Source organism: Galeopterus variegatus, unplaced genomic scaffold, assembly GCF_000696425.1.
Source record: "Galeopterus variegatus unplaced genomic scaffold, G_variegatus-3.0.2 Scaffold55, whole genome shotgun sequence".
NCBI classification, from domain to species: domain Eukaryota; kingdom Metazoa; phylum Chordata; class Mammalia; order Dermoptera; family Cynocephalidae; genus Galeopterus; species Galeopterus variegatus.
Genome location: NW_007726166.1, coordinates 90976 through 109256, shown reverse-complemented (window position 1 = coordinate 109256; position 18281 = coordinate 90976). Strand labels below are relative to the sequence as shown.

Genomic DNA, 18281 nt, shown 5'->3' with positions numbered 1-18281 from the left:
CGAGCCCCCGGCGCGCGGCCCAGCTGGAAGGCTGCCGCGGGTGCGCGCCCGGCCTGAGCGGGCAGGAGCGCGGCGCGGGCTGGTCCGGACCGCTGGGCAGCCGGGGTCCAGTGTGCGGGGTCAGTGACGGCCGTGGAGGAGGGAGGCGCTGGAGGCCGACACCCCGGACGACTTCTGAGCTGGGGCAGCCAGAGGTGGGACTCCTGCCCCGGGCTGCGCCCCACGGTGGGAACTGGGAGAAGGCGAGACGCTCCGTGGTCTCAGTCACACTGAGGTGAGGGGGCTGCGCCCGGCCAGAGCCATGAGCACAGCGCCCGGCACGGAGCGAGCCCTCGGGGTATCCTGGCCGGGCTTGCAACCACAGTGCGGGAGAAAGGGAGTGACAGGGGACCGGGCTGACGGAGGGTAACTGCCGTTGTTAAGCACCGAAGCCGCCAGGGGCGGATACCACCCCCTCATCCCCCACATAGGGGACACAGCATCTGTCCCAGGCACACAGGGGACACAGCCTCTGTCCCAGGCACACAGGGGACACAGCCTCTGTCCCAGGCACACAGGGGACACAGCCTCTGTCTCAGGCACTCAGGGGACAAAGCATCTGTCCCAGGCACAAAGGGTCAAGGCATCTGTCCCAGGCACACAGGGGACAAAGCATCTGTCCCAGGCACACAGGGTACACAGCATCTGTCCCAGGCACACAGGGGACACAGCCTCTGTCCCAGGCACACAGGGGACACAGCCTCTGTCCCAGGCACACAGGGGACACAGCCTCTGTCCCAGGAGTGTGTAATAATTACCAGGCAGAGCTGGGAAACGAACCTGGGACGTTTCGCTCTTGGCCCACTGCGCCAGCCTGAGGAAAAAGTCTTCTTGAACCAGTCTTTGAAAATGGGGCAGACTTCGATGGGTGGAGATGACTGAGCGCGCTTTGCCCTCATTAGCTGGTAAGACCTTGGGAAGACGTTTGATATTTAGAGGCCACAATTCCCTCCTCCGTAAAAATGGCTGGACCTATGAAAACTAATAACTAATATGTAAGGAGTGCTTTGCAATGTAGAAAGCACTTTCCATTACGGTGTCGTAGGTAATTCCTCATAAATAATTCACCAAATAAGTGTTTTTGTTTGCCCCTTTTACAGGTGAAGAAATGGTGCCCTAGACAGGATTATTAGATCAGGGAGGACTGGCCGGTCACTCGGTTGGAGCGCGGTGTTGGTCATACCAAGGTCAAGGGTTCGGATCCCCCTACCGGCCAGCTACCAAATAAATAAATAAATAGATAGATAAATAAAAATAGATAAATAAATAGGTAAATAAATAAATAAATAAAAAAGATTAGGAGGCAGGAAGAAGTGACAGAACCTTACTATCGAATGAATCAAATGTTTGGTTTCAGGATACCAAACTGCTTTGGATTAGCGTAAAGCTCCCACGTTCAAACACCCTGTGATTTCATCATCTGAGCTCCTAATTTAAGACACAATACTTTGCTTGATCTGTTTGCCCCTCCCAACTACCAACAACCATATCCCAGCAACCCACATCACCATGGCACAGCAGTTTTAGTGATTATTTTTTAAATGTTTCCTAATGGTTTGGGCTGGACCAACTGTGAGGAGTCCTTTAGGCAGAGTCAAAACTGGGAGGTAGTTTGGATGGGGTTGATTGAATTCTGAAAATTCCAACTGAGCGTTTCGGATTTTCTAAGTGAATTATTTTGAGGGTATTGGTGATAAATAATATTTGTTTTTGTCCTTCCTATTGACAGGTCTCCTTCTAGCAAATTATTGGAAGGAACATGAGAAAAGTAAGTAGGGATTTTGATGTATCAGTTAAAAGAACCAAATTGTTTATTTATAGAGTAATGGCAGTTAAGTTGGTGGCATCGTTTCCGGATGTATAAAGTTCATTGGCAGGTGCTTATCAAATGCCCATTTTTTTTTTTTGGTCTTTTTCCGTGTCCGGCAACGGATCGCAACCCTCAGTGTCACCCCCGTACCGGACCGGGACTGGCAATGGGATCGCGCAACGGGATCGCAACCCTCGGTGTTGCTCCCGCGCCTCGCTCAGCCAGCGAGCGGGAACCAGTCTGTATGTGGGATCCGAACCCTCGGGCGGGAGCGCCGCCGTGCTTCCCAAGCGGCGCACTATCGCAGTGCGCCACCAGGCCGGCCCCAAATGCCCATTTTTGAGGAATGAATTTCTTAATACATGCAGAGAAGTCTACACAGGTGGCAGTCTGACACCACAAACACTGACATACACCAAGAGATGCTGTTTGTAAGGGGATCTTAACCCTTGACTTGGTGTTGTCAGCACCATGCTCAGCCAGTGAGCGAACCGGCCATCCCTATATAGGGATCCGAACCCGGGGCCTTGGTCTTATCAGCACCACACTTGTCTGTGATGTGTGCGAGATGCTGGGCTGTGTTTTCACTTATCCTATGGCCTTGTTTATCCTCACAACAAACTTAAAAGACAGGAGGAGGTCTTACCCTTTTTAGAAATGAGGAGACTAAAGGTCAGGAGAGTTAAGGAAACCGGTTCTGTAGGTGCCGAAAAAACTCAGGCTTTCCATTACACCACACTGTTTTCCCATTGTTTATCCAGGTTCGGAGTCAAAAAATATTTGATAAACATCTACTTGTGTCTGGTGCTCTTGAATTTTTCTTTTTTTTTTGGTGGCTGGCCAATGTAGGGATGTGAACCCTTGACCTTGGTGGTATCACCACCACGTTCTAACCAAGTGATCTAGCCAGCCAGCCTTGAATTTTTTTTTTAATCCTCATGATGACCCACCATGCCTTTTGCTTACTTCAGCTAATCACCTTGCAATCAATTAACAAGCATTAAAAAAAATTAGCTAGCTCTCTGATCGCGTGGCTGGCTTTCAAGATGCTGCTGCAGAAAGACAAGAAGCCTAAGAAGTCAACCTGGAAGTTTAATTTGGATCTCCTCATCCAGTAGAAGATGGAATTTTTGATTCTGGAAATTTTGAACAGTTTTTATTTTTTATTTTTATTTATTTTTTGTCTTTTTTTGTGTCCGGCAACGGATCGCAACCCTCAGTGTCGCGCCCGTACCGGGGCGGGACCGGCAACGGGCGTTGCGCCCGCACCTCGCTCAGCCAGTGAGCGGGAACCGGTCTGTATGTGGGATCCGAACCCTCGGCGGGAGCGCCACCGCGCTCTCAAGCGGTGCACTGTAGCAGTGCGCCACCGGGCCGGCCCTGAACAGATTTTAAGGGAGAAGGTTAAAGTCAATGGAAAAACTGGAAATCTTGGGAGTGTTGTTCACATTGAACACTTCAAGAATAAAAACACAGTTGTTTTTGAGAAACAGTTCTCTAAAAGATATTTAAAATACCTTACCAAGAATACCTTAAGAACAGTCTTCGTGATTGGCTTCGTGTTGTTGCATCTGACGAGAAGACTTATGAACTTTGTTATTTCCAGATTAGTCAAGATGAAGATGGATCAGAAAATTAGCTCACTGCCTCATAATGGCAAGTAAGAAAGGTGATTAATTGAAAGGCCTTCAGATACTTAAATCTGAGCATCGAGGTTTTCCTCAATGTGATAGAGGCATTCTTCAGTCTTAACCCCCCTCCAAATGAACTCCACAACTCTGAGCGACTTCTTAAAAATATAACTGATCAGGTCATTTTTTTGTTTGTTTCTGCCTTTAGTGGAAGGGTACATTTGTAGAGACAGGAAGCAGATCAGTTGTTGCCTGGGGCACGAGGGATCTTTTTGGGGTGATTGAAATCTTTTTTTATTTATTTTTTTAAATAAGATGACCAGTAAGGGGACCTTAACCCTTGGCTTGGTGTTGTCAGCACCACGCTCACCCAGTGAGCAAACCAGCCATCCCTACATGGGATCCGAACCCGGGGCCTTGGTGTTATTAGCACCACACTCTCCTGAGTGAGCCACGGGCCGGCCCACCGGTCATCTTTAAAAAAAAAAAAAATGCTTAAGACAAGAAGCTAGTCCTTAAGGAGCTCTCCACCTAGTGCAGGAGACAAGCAGTGCTAAGTTCTGGCCCTGCTCTGTCTTAACTGTGTGATCTCTGGCAGGGTGCTTAGTCTTATGTAAGATCGGGATGGTAGTAGTACCTACCTCATAGGTATGTTGTGAGGATTAGATGGGTTTTTACAGGTAAAACACTTAAAACAGGGCCTGGCACAGAGCATGTGCTTAGTAAGAGTTTGTTAGTACTATAGTGCATGGGGAGTGTTAGGATAAAGGATCAGGGGAAACATCACCAGAGAATACCACCTGAGCTGAGTTATGAAGAGTAAGCAGAAATTACTCTCTTCTGTTTGCACCAAAGCATGCTGAGTACAGTTTCACTTACGCTGCAAAAAGAGGATCAGCCTTATTATTGACTAGGGAAGATATGAGGACAGATGGGGTTAAATCATTGTGCACACAAAGACAAACATTAAGGAATATTACCTTGTTGGAGGTATTCACTTTTATAGATTGTCCCAGCCTCAGTTTCCTAAGAAATACTTTTAAAAAGTGGCCTAAAATGAAGACTTGTAGGCTGAATTCAGCCTGCAAAAGTATTTTGTTTGGCCAGGACAGTGGTTATAAACCTTTTTGAAGTAATCTTTACATTTTACAAAAGTTTTCTGGGTTCCAGCTTCATAAAGCAATCATGGCGCTCCCCTTTCATAAACACTGCAATGGTTCCATTGCCTACAGATTAAAATCCAGATGTCTTAGGATGTGCCTACATAATGGGAAGCATTGGTGAAGCTGACAGTTGTGTTTCCTTTACAGGGCATATGTCCTCTTTGGTTTGCCCACCCTCACTGTTACAACATGGATGTGTGTTCATACTCACCTCTGGCCGCTGAAAGCATTTCAGTATGTGACTGCTGGTTAGAAAGAAGCTCTTATCTGTATAGTGTTCATTACTGAACAGAGCTATCGTGCTGGATACCTGTCTCCTTACTTGGTGATGTAGACAGTCCAGGGCAAAGGAATCCTGAGAAACCGTTTCCTTCTGGTGCAATCCCTGCACCTGCCAAGGTCCATGCTTTTTCATAAATTTGATCCTTCTATCCAGGTTTTGGGAGCATGTAACAAATAGGATATGAGTTAGAAGACCTTGGATCTGTTTTTAATTTTTATCATTTATTTTAATATATCTTTATTTTTCTGATTTTCAAACAATATGTAAAAATTTAAACTCCCTCAAAATGTATCCCCCACTCCTACCCTATAACAACTATTAATGATCTGCTATATTTTTTGCACTTTTTAAAAGCTCCAGTCATGAGCCGGCCCGGTGGCGCACTGCCATAGTGCACTGCTTGGGAGCGCATGCTATATTTTTTGCACTTTTTAAAAGCTCCAGTCATGAGCCGGCCCGGTGGCGCACTGCCACAGTGCACCGCTTGGGAGCGCAGCGGTGCTCCCGCGGAGGGTTCGGATCCCACATGCAGACCGGCCGCTCACTGGCTGAGCGAGGTGCGGGCGCAACACCGAGGGTTGCGATCCCGTTGCCGGTCCCGGTCTGGTACGGGCGCGACACTGAGGGTTGCGATCCGTTGCCGGTCACGAAAAAAGACAAAAAGGAAAAGAAAATAAAAATAAAAAAAATAAAAGCTCCAGTCATTGAATACTTGATGTGCGCCAGGCACTTAGCTGAATACATTACATAAATTATCTCTTTTGATCCTTGCAATGATCCTGTAAATTTATTATCATTCCTATTTTACAGATGGAAAAACTGAGTCTTAGGTTAAGTAACATGTTCAGGGTCACACAGGGAGTATGTTGTGGAGCCCGTGTTCCAGTGCATTTCTTCTGATTCCAAAGCCCTTTCTTCTAACCATCACAGGGCAAAACCTCCATGAGACCACTGACTAGGAAACTACAGATACTCCCCTGAAGAGGTGTATTCATAAAGTCTCCTGCTTCTGCCTTGTCCTCCATTCATTTATCAAATGTTTCCTGAGTGGCTGGCTACTCTGCAGGGGTTTGGGCAGCATACGGCTATGATCACAGTGCCTGCCCCCAGGGAGTTCACAGATGGAGATGACAGACGCTAACCAGATACTTGCATTATTGGAATTATGGATCGTGTATATAACAGAAAGGAAAAACACTGCTTGGGTGGTTCAGAGGGTGTCTTGACAGGAGAGTAAATGTTCACTATGTACACCAGGGGAAAGAATACTTCAGGCAGAGGAAACAACTTCAGCAAAAGCATGGCAGAATGGAACAATAGTTTATTCAGGGCACTGAACATAATTTAGCTCGGCTAGGAAGTGGGAAGGGGCTGGATAAGTGGGCTGGTAGGATCCTAAGTATGAAGGGCCTTGCGTGATATTTTAGGACATCTGGATTTTAATCTTTAGGAAGTGGAGCCATTGCAGTGTTTATGAAACGGGAGTGCCATGATTGCTTTATGAAACTGGAAATCCAGATTATTTTTGTAAAATTTAAAATTACTTCAGAAAAGTTGTAGGTAAAGTCCTACAGCAGAGTAGAGGACAGATCAGAGCAGGTGGGAACTGGAGGCAGGGAGGCTAGGAAGAGAACTATTGCAGTTAGTCCATTGGAATGAATGTGGAAATGTCCAGTGACTTGTCAGAATGATAGCAGCTAACATGCACTGAGCTCTTACAGAGTGGCCGGATTCTGTGTCAAGTGCTTTTCACATATTATTTAACTTTCACAACTGCCCCCACCTTTTTTTTTCCTTCACAACTGCCCTTTGAGCTAAGTATTGTTATCCTTGTTTTACAGCTGAGCAAGCTGTAAAGATGATTTGTATAGGGTCATATGGTGTATTAGTCCGTTTTTGTCGCTTATAACAAAATACTTGAAACTGGGTGATTTATAAAGAAAATGAAATTTATTGCTTACAGTTTCTGAGGCTGAGAAGTCCAAAGTCCATCTGGTGGTGGTGACAGTGACCCAGGGGTCTCACATTGCAAGATGGTGGAAGCAGAGAGAGCAGACAGAGAGAGAAAGACAGACTCTCCTCTTATTTTAAAGTCCTCAGAACCCTCAGCCCCTGGCCACCATTTTTAATCCATTCACTATTGCATGGTCCTACAATCCAATCATCTCTTCAGGGCTCCACCTTTCAATTACCATAATAGGATTTCCCCCCTCTTTACAGTTACAGTGGGGGCTAAGTTTCTAATACATAAAACTTGGGAGACAATTCAAGCCTCAGTGAGTTTTGGGGGGACATAATTCAATCCACTACACATGGTGACGAAGTGATCAAGCCAGAATTCAAATCCATGTCTATCCAAGTCTAAAGCCTGGTACATTACAATCTATATCTGTGCTGTGACGAGTACTAGGCAGAATATGCAATTCTTCGTACAGCAGAACTTGCATATAAATATAAGCCTTATTGATTCTCTATCTTAGACACATCCCAAATCTGTCTGTCCCCTACTACCCCAGACAAAGTTGCTGTCATTTCTTGCCTGCAATTGTACAGTAGTTTCCTAGTTTCCCTGCTTCCTCTCTTACTACCCCAAAACCTATTCTTCACATAACAGCCTGACTGATCTATTCAAATTTAAGTAAACTCATGCCATCCTCCTCTTAAAGTGCTCCCCTAGCTCCTCATTGGAGTTAAAAGAAAATCTGATTCCTTACCCTGACCTGTAAGAACCTACGTGATCTGTCAACTGCTTGCCCTGACAACTTCATTTTGCATTATCCTGTCCCTCTGTCATTGAATTCCAGACTATTGCCCTTCTTTCTGTCCCTGGAATGTGCTAAGCTTGTTCTTGCCTTGGGGAGTTTGCATTTGTTGTTTCTCTCTAGAAGATTCTTTTTCTAGATGTTCTCATGCCTGGCTCCTTGCTATTTAGTTCTTAGTTTAAATGTCATCTCCTCAAAAAGGCCTTTTCTAAGCATCTAGTAGTTCATGAAGCTCTCTATCAAGTCACTTTTTAATTTTATTCATTGTACTTATCACAACCTAATGTTTAGTGTTTGTGTATTTTCTGCCTCCCTCCAGTAGCTCCTCAAATTGTAATAGCTCTAACTTACTGAATTCTTACTCTTGTTAGGCACTATTCTAAGTGCTTTAATATATTTACTTATTTAATCCTTATAACAACTCTAGGAGGTGGATATTTTTACTATGCCCATTTTACAGATGAGGAGACTGAGTCTTAGGTAGGTTAAGTAACTCGCCCAGGGTCACACAGCTAATAAGTGGCAGAGCTGAGATTTGAACCCAGGCAGTCTAGCCTCAGCATCCACTCTCTTAATCAAGTGAAAGCAGAGACCCATCTTTCCCACCTCTGTGATCAGGCACTTTGAACGTAGCATGGCACTCAGCAGACTCTCAATAAAAATTGTGGAATGTGGGCTGGCCCGGTGGCGCACTGCTACAGTGCGCCGCTTGATGAAACTGTGAGTTGAAATTAGCCAAGAGTGGATATTGACAATTACAGATAAATTATTTTACTTCTTTTCTTAGTGATGGTAATCATAATGAGCACAACAAACAAATAATAATACTTAGTGCTTATTATTATTATGAAGAAGGTAATAACATAATTGACCAAGTATAATATTTAAGTGCTTACTATGCTCAAGACACTGTGACAAGAACGTTATACATATTTTCTCACTTAATTTTCATAATAATCCAGTGATACAGGAGCATTAAGAATCCTTTTAGAATCAGGAAACAGACTTAGGGAAGTCAAGTAAACTGCCAAAGGACACACAGCTAATAAGTTGAGGAACTCTGATTTGAACACATGTCTTTCTGATTCCAAAATTGGTTTTCTCAGCCATTGAACTGTGTTATCCCCTTCTTTTCTTGGCTTTCATCACACTTTATTTCACATTCCTTACATCTATATAATTTGTAATAACATAAAATTATCAAGACAAGATGAAAGTCACACACTTCCTCCTTTAGATGCACATCTGTGTATGGCCAACTGAAAAATAGAAGCTTGGATGTGGCAAATCTGTTAAATATAATTTTAACAGTAACCAAGTTGATTTTTGATGTAGCAGCAACTTCTGCAGTGTTCTTTTAAAAAATATTACTCCAGAACATTAACACTCTTATTACAAGGTGAAAACTGAGAACTGGGCCACACGAAGCACATTTGGACTTGAAGAATCGTGGTTGTAACAATCACTTCATTTTACATAGCATTGGAGATGTATGACAATTCTCAAGTAAAACCCAGAAAAACTTCCACACTCCTCTCTTGCAGTGTTGCCTCCAGAATATTCAAGCACAGAGAATGTTCCCTGGGACAGTATAGATGGGGCACATGGTGAGTTGAATGTGAATTACAATCATTTCTTTTTTTTTTTTTTTTTTTTTTTCTGGTGGCTGGCTTGTATGGGAATCTGAATTTTCAGTTAAGTATTGAATCTGAACTACTTCTCACCACAAAATATATCCCAAATATGTCCACCTTCTGTATCCCCACTGCTACCATCCTTGTCCAGCTCATGAGTGGCTTTCTCCTAGACCACCACCTCCCAACAGTTCCCGAATCATTGGCCTAGGGCAACTCTACTAACTTATTTGATATCAGCTTTTCTTATTAGGCTAAAGCAAAGAATTGGGTGTTACAAGGGCAGTAATGTCTAGTTATTCTGAATGAAAATTTGCTGGCTTCCTGGCCTCTGCTTCAAACCTGCAGGAGAGGAGGCAACACAGAGACACACACACACACACACAGAGACACACAGAGACACACACACACACACACCCTCAAAAAACAAGAAAAATTTGCCAACTGACATATCCTTAGAGTATGTCCATTTATATCCATTACTGGTTTGAGTAGGGCCAGACTCACGGAATAGTTATTAGCTAGAGAACACCCTAGGTCTCTGGTTCCCCAAATCTGTGCTGAGGCGCTCTTAAGCATGGCAAGGAACTCAGGGGTGCTGAGGGTATTTTAAAATCTTGTCTTTTTTTTTTTTTTTTTTTCGTGACTGGCAACGGATCGCAACCCTCAGTGTCGCGTCGCACTGGACCGGGACCGGCAACGGGACCACAACCCTCGGTGCTGCTCCCGCACCTCGCTCAGCCAGTGAGCGGCCGGTCTGTATGTGGGATCCGAACCCTTGGCGGGAGCGCCGCCGCACTCCCAAACGGCGCACTGTAGCAGTCCGCCACCGGGCCGGCCCAGTATTTTAAAATCTTAAGGGAAACACAGTGTATTAGTTTGCTAAGGCTGCCGCAACAAAGTACCGCTCAAAGACTTTAATGCTCTGTTCTTTGGCCAGAGCAATTGGAAGGATGTCATTGCCATCAATTGGTTGTGAGAATTAAAGGACTGCCTTGTGGAGAGGCAATATTCATTCATTTTTTCAAAGTATTTATCGAGCACCCAGTTTGTGTTAGGCATACTTTGACAAAAAAGACAAGTTAAATTCATTACCCACATGGAGCAACTATTCTAGTCAGTAGAATTAGACAGTAAACATGTAAACAACACCAACTAGAGGTAAGTGCTGTGAAGAAAATAAAAAGGATACTGTGACGGAGCCTTGGAATATGTAGCGTTAGGGACTGGAAGAGCTCTGTGTGGAGGTGATAGCTCTGTGTGGAGGTGAGAGCTCTGTGTGGAGGTGAGAGCTCTGTGTGGAGGTGAGAGCTCTGGCTTGAGACTATCTCTGGATATAAAAAACTTTCTTAGAAAGGCCAACCCGTGGCTCACTTAGGAGAGCGTGGTGCTGACAACACCAAGTCAAGGGTTAAGATCCCTTTACTGGTCATATTTTTTAAAAAAACAAAAAACTTAGAGTGATCTGGACCGTCACAGGTCTGTGTCATGACCTCTTAGAATTGCTAGAACTGAAACTTTTCTTTGCCGTTACATCACGAGGCCTTCTAAAGAACAGCCAAGTGAAACTGTGCGTAAACCAAGGGTACTGTTGTGAATCTCGTCCACCACCTCAAAGAGCTGCTCAGTGTGTGAATTTCTGTCTTATCTCAGTTCCAAAAATTGTTGTGAAAATAGTTACCACCTGATTTAAAAAAAAAAAGTCTTTTGGATACTTTTGGAAACAATTGTCTGACGGATTGTTTTCCATTCTTTCCTTCTGTGGCTAAAGAGCTAAAAGTCAAATCTGTACACTCCCCTCTTTTTCCAAGTGTACTGGATCTGATGGTGTGTATTTTAAATACTGACTTAATCCTGTTTCAATATACTTTTTAAAAAATCAAGGTATAATTATGTCATATTTGTATTCCACCCTCCACCATTATAAAGATTTCTATAATAACTTAGTTCTGCCTGTTCTAAAATTTAACATAAATAGAATCATGAAGTATGGACTCTTTGAGTTTTCTCTCGCACAGTGTAATGCTTATCAGATTTAGCCACGCCGATGCGCGTATCCATAGTTTATTCACTTTTATCGCTGTGTACTGTTCCATTGTATCAATTTGTTTATCTGTTCACCTTTTGATGGACATTTGAGTTGTTTCCAGTTTTTGGCTACTATGAATAAAACTATTGTGGATATTCTTTTTATGGACAAATATTTTTATTTTCTTAAATAAATGGCAGAATTAGAGTTGCAGGTCTGGCTGGTTAGCTCGGTTGGTTAGAGTGAAGCCTTGTAACACCAAGGTCAATGATTTGGATCCCCACACCGGCCAGCTGCACCAAAAAGAGAAAATAGAGAATTAGAGTTGCTAGGGCATAGGGAAAGTATGTGATTAATTTTATAAGAAATGGCAAGCCTTTTCCAAGATGGTTTTACTATTTTATGTTCTACCAGCATTATATGAGAGTTTCAATTGTTTTATATTCTTGTTAACATTTGGTATTGTCAGCCTCTTCATTTTAGACTTTCTAGGGGGTGCGAACTGGTGTCTCATCGAGGCATTTTTAAAATAAACTTTATTGGGATGTAATTTATATACAGTAAAACTCGTCAATTTTAAGTCTACAATTAGATGAGTCTTGACAGATGTATACAGTTGTGTAATCAATAGGAGAACCACTTCCATCACCCCAAAAAGCTCCTTTGTGCCCCTTGCCCTTCCCTAGTCATTTCTCCCTGACAACCACTGATCTCCCTTCTGTCACTATATCATTGTCTTTTCTAGAAATCCATGCAGTGTTTTGTCTTTTGCCTGTGACTTCTTTCGCTTTGCATAATGCCTTTGACATTCGTCCATGTTGTGCTGATCAGTAATTTTAACTTTGATGAAGTCCAGTTTATTTCTCTCCTATGGTTAGTGCTTTTTGTGTTCTAAGAAATTTTAATTTTTAAAAAATTTTGGGCCGGCCCGGTGGCGCACTGCTACAGTGCGCCGCTTGGGAAGCACGGCGGGGCTCCCGCCGAGGGTTCGGATCCCACATACAGACCGGCCGCTCACTGGCTGAGCGAGGAGCAGGGGCGACACCGAGGGTTGCGATCCCGTTGCTGGTACCGGTCCGGTACGGGCACGACACTGAGGGTTGCGATCCGTTGCCGGTCACGAAAAAACACAAAAAGACAAAAAAAAAAAAATTTTTTTTTAAATTTATTTTTTGGAGTTTTTTTTTTTTTTTTTTTCCTTTTTTTTTTTTTTTTTGCACTGCCTGGTTTGGGTATCCGAACCCTTTTTCTTTTTTTTTTTCCTTTTTGTCTTTTTTCGTGACCGGTAATGGGATCGCAACCCTCAGTGTCACGCCCGTACCGCAACCGGCAACAGGATCGCAACCCTTGGTGTCGCGCCCACACCGCGCTCAACCAGTGAGCGGACCGGTCTCTATATGGGATCCGAACCCTCGGCGGGAGCGCTGCCGCGCTCCCAAGCACCGCACTCTACCGAATGCGCCACCAGGCCAGCCCTTGAGTTTCTTTATTGTCTGTTTTGTACTTAATATCCACTCTTCACTGTTTCCTTCTTTATACTTAGATTATTGGATTCAAATTTTTTTTATTGAAACTTAATTGTACACATCTGTGGGTAAATGTTTTTCTTTACCTTTTAATTGGAATGCTTATTCCATTTACATTTAATGTAATTATTGATATAGTTTATTTTATTTTATTATTATTTTTTTCTGTGACCGGTAAGGGGATCACAACCCTTGGCGTGGTGTCACCCGCACTGCGCTCAGCCAGTGAGCGCACAGGCCATCCCTATATAGGATCCGAACCCGCGGTGGCAGCGCTCCTGCGCTCCCAGCGCCGCACTCTCCCTAGTGCGCCGTGGGGTCAGCCCATAAATGGTACTTCAAAAAATATCATAGTTATTTTATTATTATTATTTTTTTATTAAAAGATGACCGGTAAGGGGATCTTAACCCTTGACTTGGTGTTGTCAGCACCACGCTCACCCAGTGAGCCAATCGGCCATCCCTATATGGGATCCGAACCTGTGGCCTTGGTGTTATCAGCACCACGCTCTCCTAAGTGAGCCACGGGCCGGCCCTGTAGTGATTCTTGATGGGTCGAGTTATGTGTTAGTGGGTGGTTAAGTTACTGGTGGATCACTTTGATCTTGTGGAGGCTTCCTTTTAGGATTTGTTGAGGCAGTCTATTTTTATTTTTCTGTTTTGTAATCCTTGTTATGTTTGGATGCAGTCTATTTTGGTTTTATACTTTTTTTTGGTGGTGGTGGTGGGGCATGCAAAGAACCTAGCAGGCCTTGCATGGTTGGTGGAACCAGGGTGTAAGTTCTGTCAACAGAATTGAAACAAATGGTAAATACGCAGGAAAAATACCAGTTATTGCCAAGGGTTCTGGAGAGCATTAAACATGGACTCGTGCTAGAGAGCAGCGAGGTGGCTCCTTTACCCTGAGTTGGAGGTCTTGGAGGAGGTGAGAGCTGCAGGATCATTAGGAGCTTGTCACACGATGGTCAGGAGTAGGGCTGAGTTGGCTAGAGTGCACAAGCCTGAAGGTGGCATGAGTGGGCTGGACACAGGCCCAGAGACTGGCCAGCGTGGATGTGGGGTGCTGGGTGATCAGGAAGGTGGTGCCACATGAAGGAGAGACAGCATATAATCAGGAGCCCAAATGAGCTGGTAGGCGAGTGCCCTGCAAGTTGGAAGGAAAGGAGTCTTTGTGGGCTGGTGATCAGGGCAGCTTTCTGGCAGAGGAGGGCCTTGAGCCACCATTGAGTGATTGTTTCCTGTGTGCCCTGGCCCTGTGCTAAGCACCATGCATGGTTGCAGTTTGAACTGAAAAGAGGACTTGCAGAAAAGCTGGAAAAAGTCTGGGAAAGGCCATTGGGCCCCAGATGGATTCCCACCAGAAGACATGCATCACTTAGCAGGCCAGCTGTAGTCCTTGGCCTGGAATTCCACCTACAAGGCTCAGAAGTCCCACTTAGCACTGAGAGAGCACTTCCTGTCCTCAGGGCTGCAGACCATCAACAGGGGTGCAGAAGCTGATGGAAAACATGCCAGTTCACAAGTTCACATGGAGAGAGAGATGACAGTCACACGCCCTCCCAGGAGGCAGGCCACATGCAATGCCAGATTATCACTGCACCACTGTGGGAGAGCCAGGGGTCGTGGCAATGGGATTGGTTGGCCAGTTAGCGTCATTAAGCTCTGAGAGCCCACACACTCACTGGCATGTCTTGGCTGACTGTCTGCTGGGGCTGGGGTATGTGTGCTGACCGGCACTGTCTTTTCTGTTGGAGCAGTCTGGGCGTCTCCAACCGTGCTTTTTCTGGTTGCCACTGTTGACTCGCCCTTCCCATGTGTTAATAACATCAGTTGGGTGACTGTCAGTAAAGACTTAGGAACTGCTCAGTTTCTTTGTTGTAACTTTCTATCTTTGAGCTAACCCTTTAGAGACATTCAATTTCCCCTATTTCCATTTTTCCCTCTGAGCAGTTGGGAGAACCTTCATGTTTTCCCTGTATACCAACATATTGAGACCTCACAACCGCCCCAGTTTACTCACATGTAAAGTGAGGATCATCAACCTTCCTTTGGGGAGAGCTAGAGCTGTGCTGTAACCACTAGCTCCATTTGACTATTTAAGTTTAAACTAATTAGAATTAAACAAAAATTCAGTTCCTCAGCCACCTTGCAGGTGCCCATCAACCACATGCAGTCAGTGTTTACATACTGGATTGTGCAGATCGAGAACACTTCCTCTGTCACAGAAAGTCCTATCTAGAGAGTTAAATGGGATGATGTGCATCAAGCACAGTGCCTGGTGTCAAGTTCAGCAAGCAGTTGCTGGGCTTGGTGGTGATGGAGGGGGGTGAGGGAGGCTGGAGAAGGTGCAGCCTCTGGCCAGGACGTTTGTCTAGTTGAGATAAGTTGATCTATTTCATTATGAGTCAATGCACAATAAGGTCGTAGCAGATTGGAGGGGCCTGTATGAGTTGAAAGATTCCTTCTAGCCTTGCTGAAGCATGAGGAAGGCAGAGAAGGAACTAGAACATGTTCTGAATGGCGGGGCAGAAGCAGGCATTGTGTGGAGACTGAACCTTTAGCTGGGCCTTGCTTTACTCCTCTGAGAAGGAAGTGATGCAGACTTCTCCTTGCACCTACTCTCCCCTTGTTGCTCCATCCAACTTAGGATTTTTCCTGGAATCCAGCAGTTGCAAGGGAAAATTCAGGCCCAAAGTTCTGAATCCCTTTGGCTGCCCATGGAGATGTCTCTGCACTCCTATTAACCAGGGAAGGAAGAAGAAACAGGGTTAATCTAAAGAGCATCAGAGAGGGCCGGCCCGTGGCTCACTTGGGAGAGTGTGGTGCTGACAACACCAAGTCAAGGGTTAGGATCCCCTTACTGGTCATCTTTAAAAAAATAATAATAATAAAAAAAATAAAAAAAATAAAGAGCATCAGAGGTTCTCTAGAGCCGTTTGTGCAACAGTCTCCTGTTTCCATGACAACTGCTTGTCCAGGTTAACCCTTCGAGATGGCTCGCACAAGAATTTTCAGTTTATAAAATACAACAGGAAAAAAAATCACAGGAATAGTCATAAGGAATGAATTGATGATGGGTGTGAATATGTGTATATGGGCATGGGACCCAAGAGCTTCCTTTTTTCCTTTCTTAATTTATTTAGTCATTTATTCATTAATTCATTCATCTGTTTATTTCTCCTTTTATTGAGCCCTACTCTGTGCCGAGCACCATGCTGTGTACTCTAGGCTGTGGAGAGACAGAGATGAATGAGACTCTCTAGGAGTCACAGTCCAGTGAGAGACACAGTAAATGTAGAAAGTGCAATACATTGTGCTGTCTGCACACATGCTGTGCTATGTGTAGATGGGGACTGCTCTAGGAGTGCTGAGGGAAGGCCAGGGAATGCTCATGGAGCGGGAATACAGAGCTGGGTCTTGTAGGATTAGTGGGAGTTGTTCAACAGGCAATAGTGGTCAAGGGCATTCCAGAAAAAGGGAATATCATGAGCCCAGGGAAGTGAAAACATACCCACAACATGTTTTAATGAGAAATAGTGTGAGCTTCTGTGGGTTGGAAATATTGCAAGATGGTATTGAAGGACGGAGGGGCTGGTGGAGAAGGAAGCAAGGCTGGACTGTGACTATCCTTGAAGGCCATGCTAGGGAGTTTGGAATGTGACCTATAGGTAAGCTGTATTCTAGAGAATGACAACGTAGACTGCCTGGGGTTGGGAGTATGCACTGGAGGGAGAGACGGAGACTACTTTGGAAGCTACTAAAATAGAGTAGGAAACAGAGTCTCTGAAGGCCTGACCCCTGCCAGTGGGGATGGACGGAAGGGGACAATTTCATGAGAAACTTAGGAGATAGGATAGACAGGACTTACAATGGATACGGTGAGTGAACAGGAGGGAGGAATCATATGGTAGGGTATGTTTTAACTTTATAAAAAACTGCCAAACTGTTTACTGAAGTTTGGCATTTTGCATGCCTGCAGCAGTGTATGAGAATATATTAATTGTAGATTGAAAGTAAAATGACAGAAAAAGATATACATGGGAACATTAGAAAAAGCAGGAGTAGCTATATTAATATTAGTAAAGTAGACTGTAGAACAAAGAAAATTACCAGAGACAGAGAGAGATATCATATAATGACAAAAGGGTCAATCCACCAAGAAGACATAGAATCCTAAATGTGTATGCACCAAACAACAGAGCTGCAAAAACATGCAAAGCAAAAACTGACAGACCTGAAAGTAGAAGTAGACATCTGCACGATTATAGTTGGACACTTTAATATCCTTTTCTCAACAATTGATAGAGCAACTAGATATAACATCAGCAAGAATATAGAACTCAATAACACTGTCACCCAACAGGATCTATTGGACATCATATATCTTACAGAACAGTTTACCCAATGACAACAGAATACACTTTTTTTTTTTTTTTGTCTTTTTGTCTTTTTTCGTGACCAGCAACGGATCGCAACCCTCGGTGTTGCTCCCGCACCTCGCTCAGCCAGTGAGCGGCCAGTCTGTATGTGGGATCCGAACCCTCGGCGGGAGCGCCACCGCACTTCCCAAGCGGCGCACTGTAGCAGTGCGCCACCGGGCCGGCCCTGAATACACTTTTTTTTTTTAATCAGAGTCCATACTTTATTCAGATTTCTTCATTTTTGTCCGAACTACATTCTTTTTTAAGTGTCCATGGAACACATACCAAGATAGGCTGTATCTTGGGCCATAAAACTAATCTTTACAAATTTAAAATAATTGAAATTATAGAGTATTTTCAAACTTAAAATAGTTGAAATCATAGAGTTCCTTGACCACAATGGAATCAAACTAGAAATCAATCACAAGAAGATACCAGGAAAATATCCAAACACTTGGAAATTAAAAACATACTTCCAGATGATCCATGGGTGAAAGATAAAGTCTCAAGGGGAAAAAAAAGATACATTGAACTGAATGTAAATGAAATACATACAATATGTCAAAATTTGTAGGATGCAGCTGAAGCAGGGTGGAGAGGGAGATTTATAGCATTAAATGTTTACAATGGAAAAGAAGTCTCATAATCAAAGCTCCCACCTCAAGAAACTAGAACCAGATCAGAATAAACCCAAAGCAAATACAAGGGAGGGAATAATACAGATATGAACAGAAACCAATGAAACTGAAAACAGAAAAACGATAGAGGGTGGGAAGGGTCGGCAGGCGCCATGTCCAGCTGCAAAGGTGGCAAGAAGCCCCTGAAACAGCCCAAGATGCAGGCCAAGGAGACGGACGAGGAAGGTACGGCTTTCAAGCCGAAACAGAGGAGCAGAAGAAACTGAAACTGAAAGCAAAGGCCGCGGGGAAGGGCCCCCTGGCCAAGGGGGGAATTAAGAAATCTGGCAAAAAGTAAGCTGTTCC

The 18281-nt window shown here is 44.2% G+C and overlaps 1 pseudogene; it reads left to right on the top strand.

The window, feature by feature from the left end:
* The first annotated feature begins 2895 nt into the window (after window positions 1-2895).
* LOC103591572 lies at window positions 2896-3488 on the top strand (annotated as a pseudogene).
* Window positions 3489-18281: the final 14793 nt, after the last annotated feature.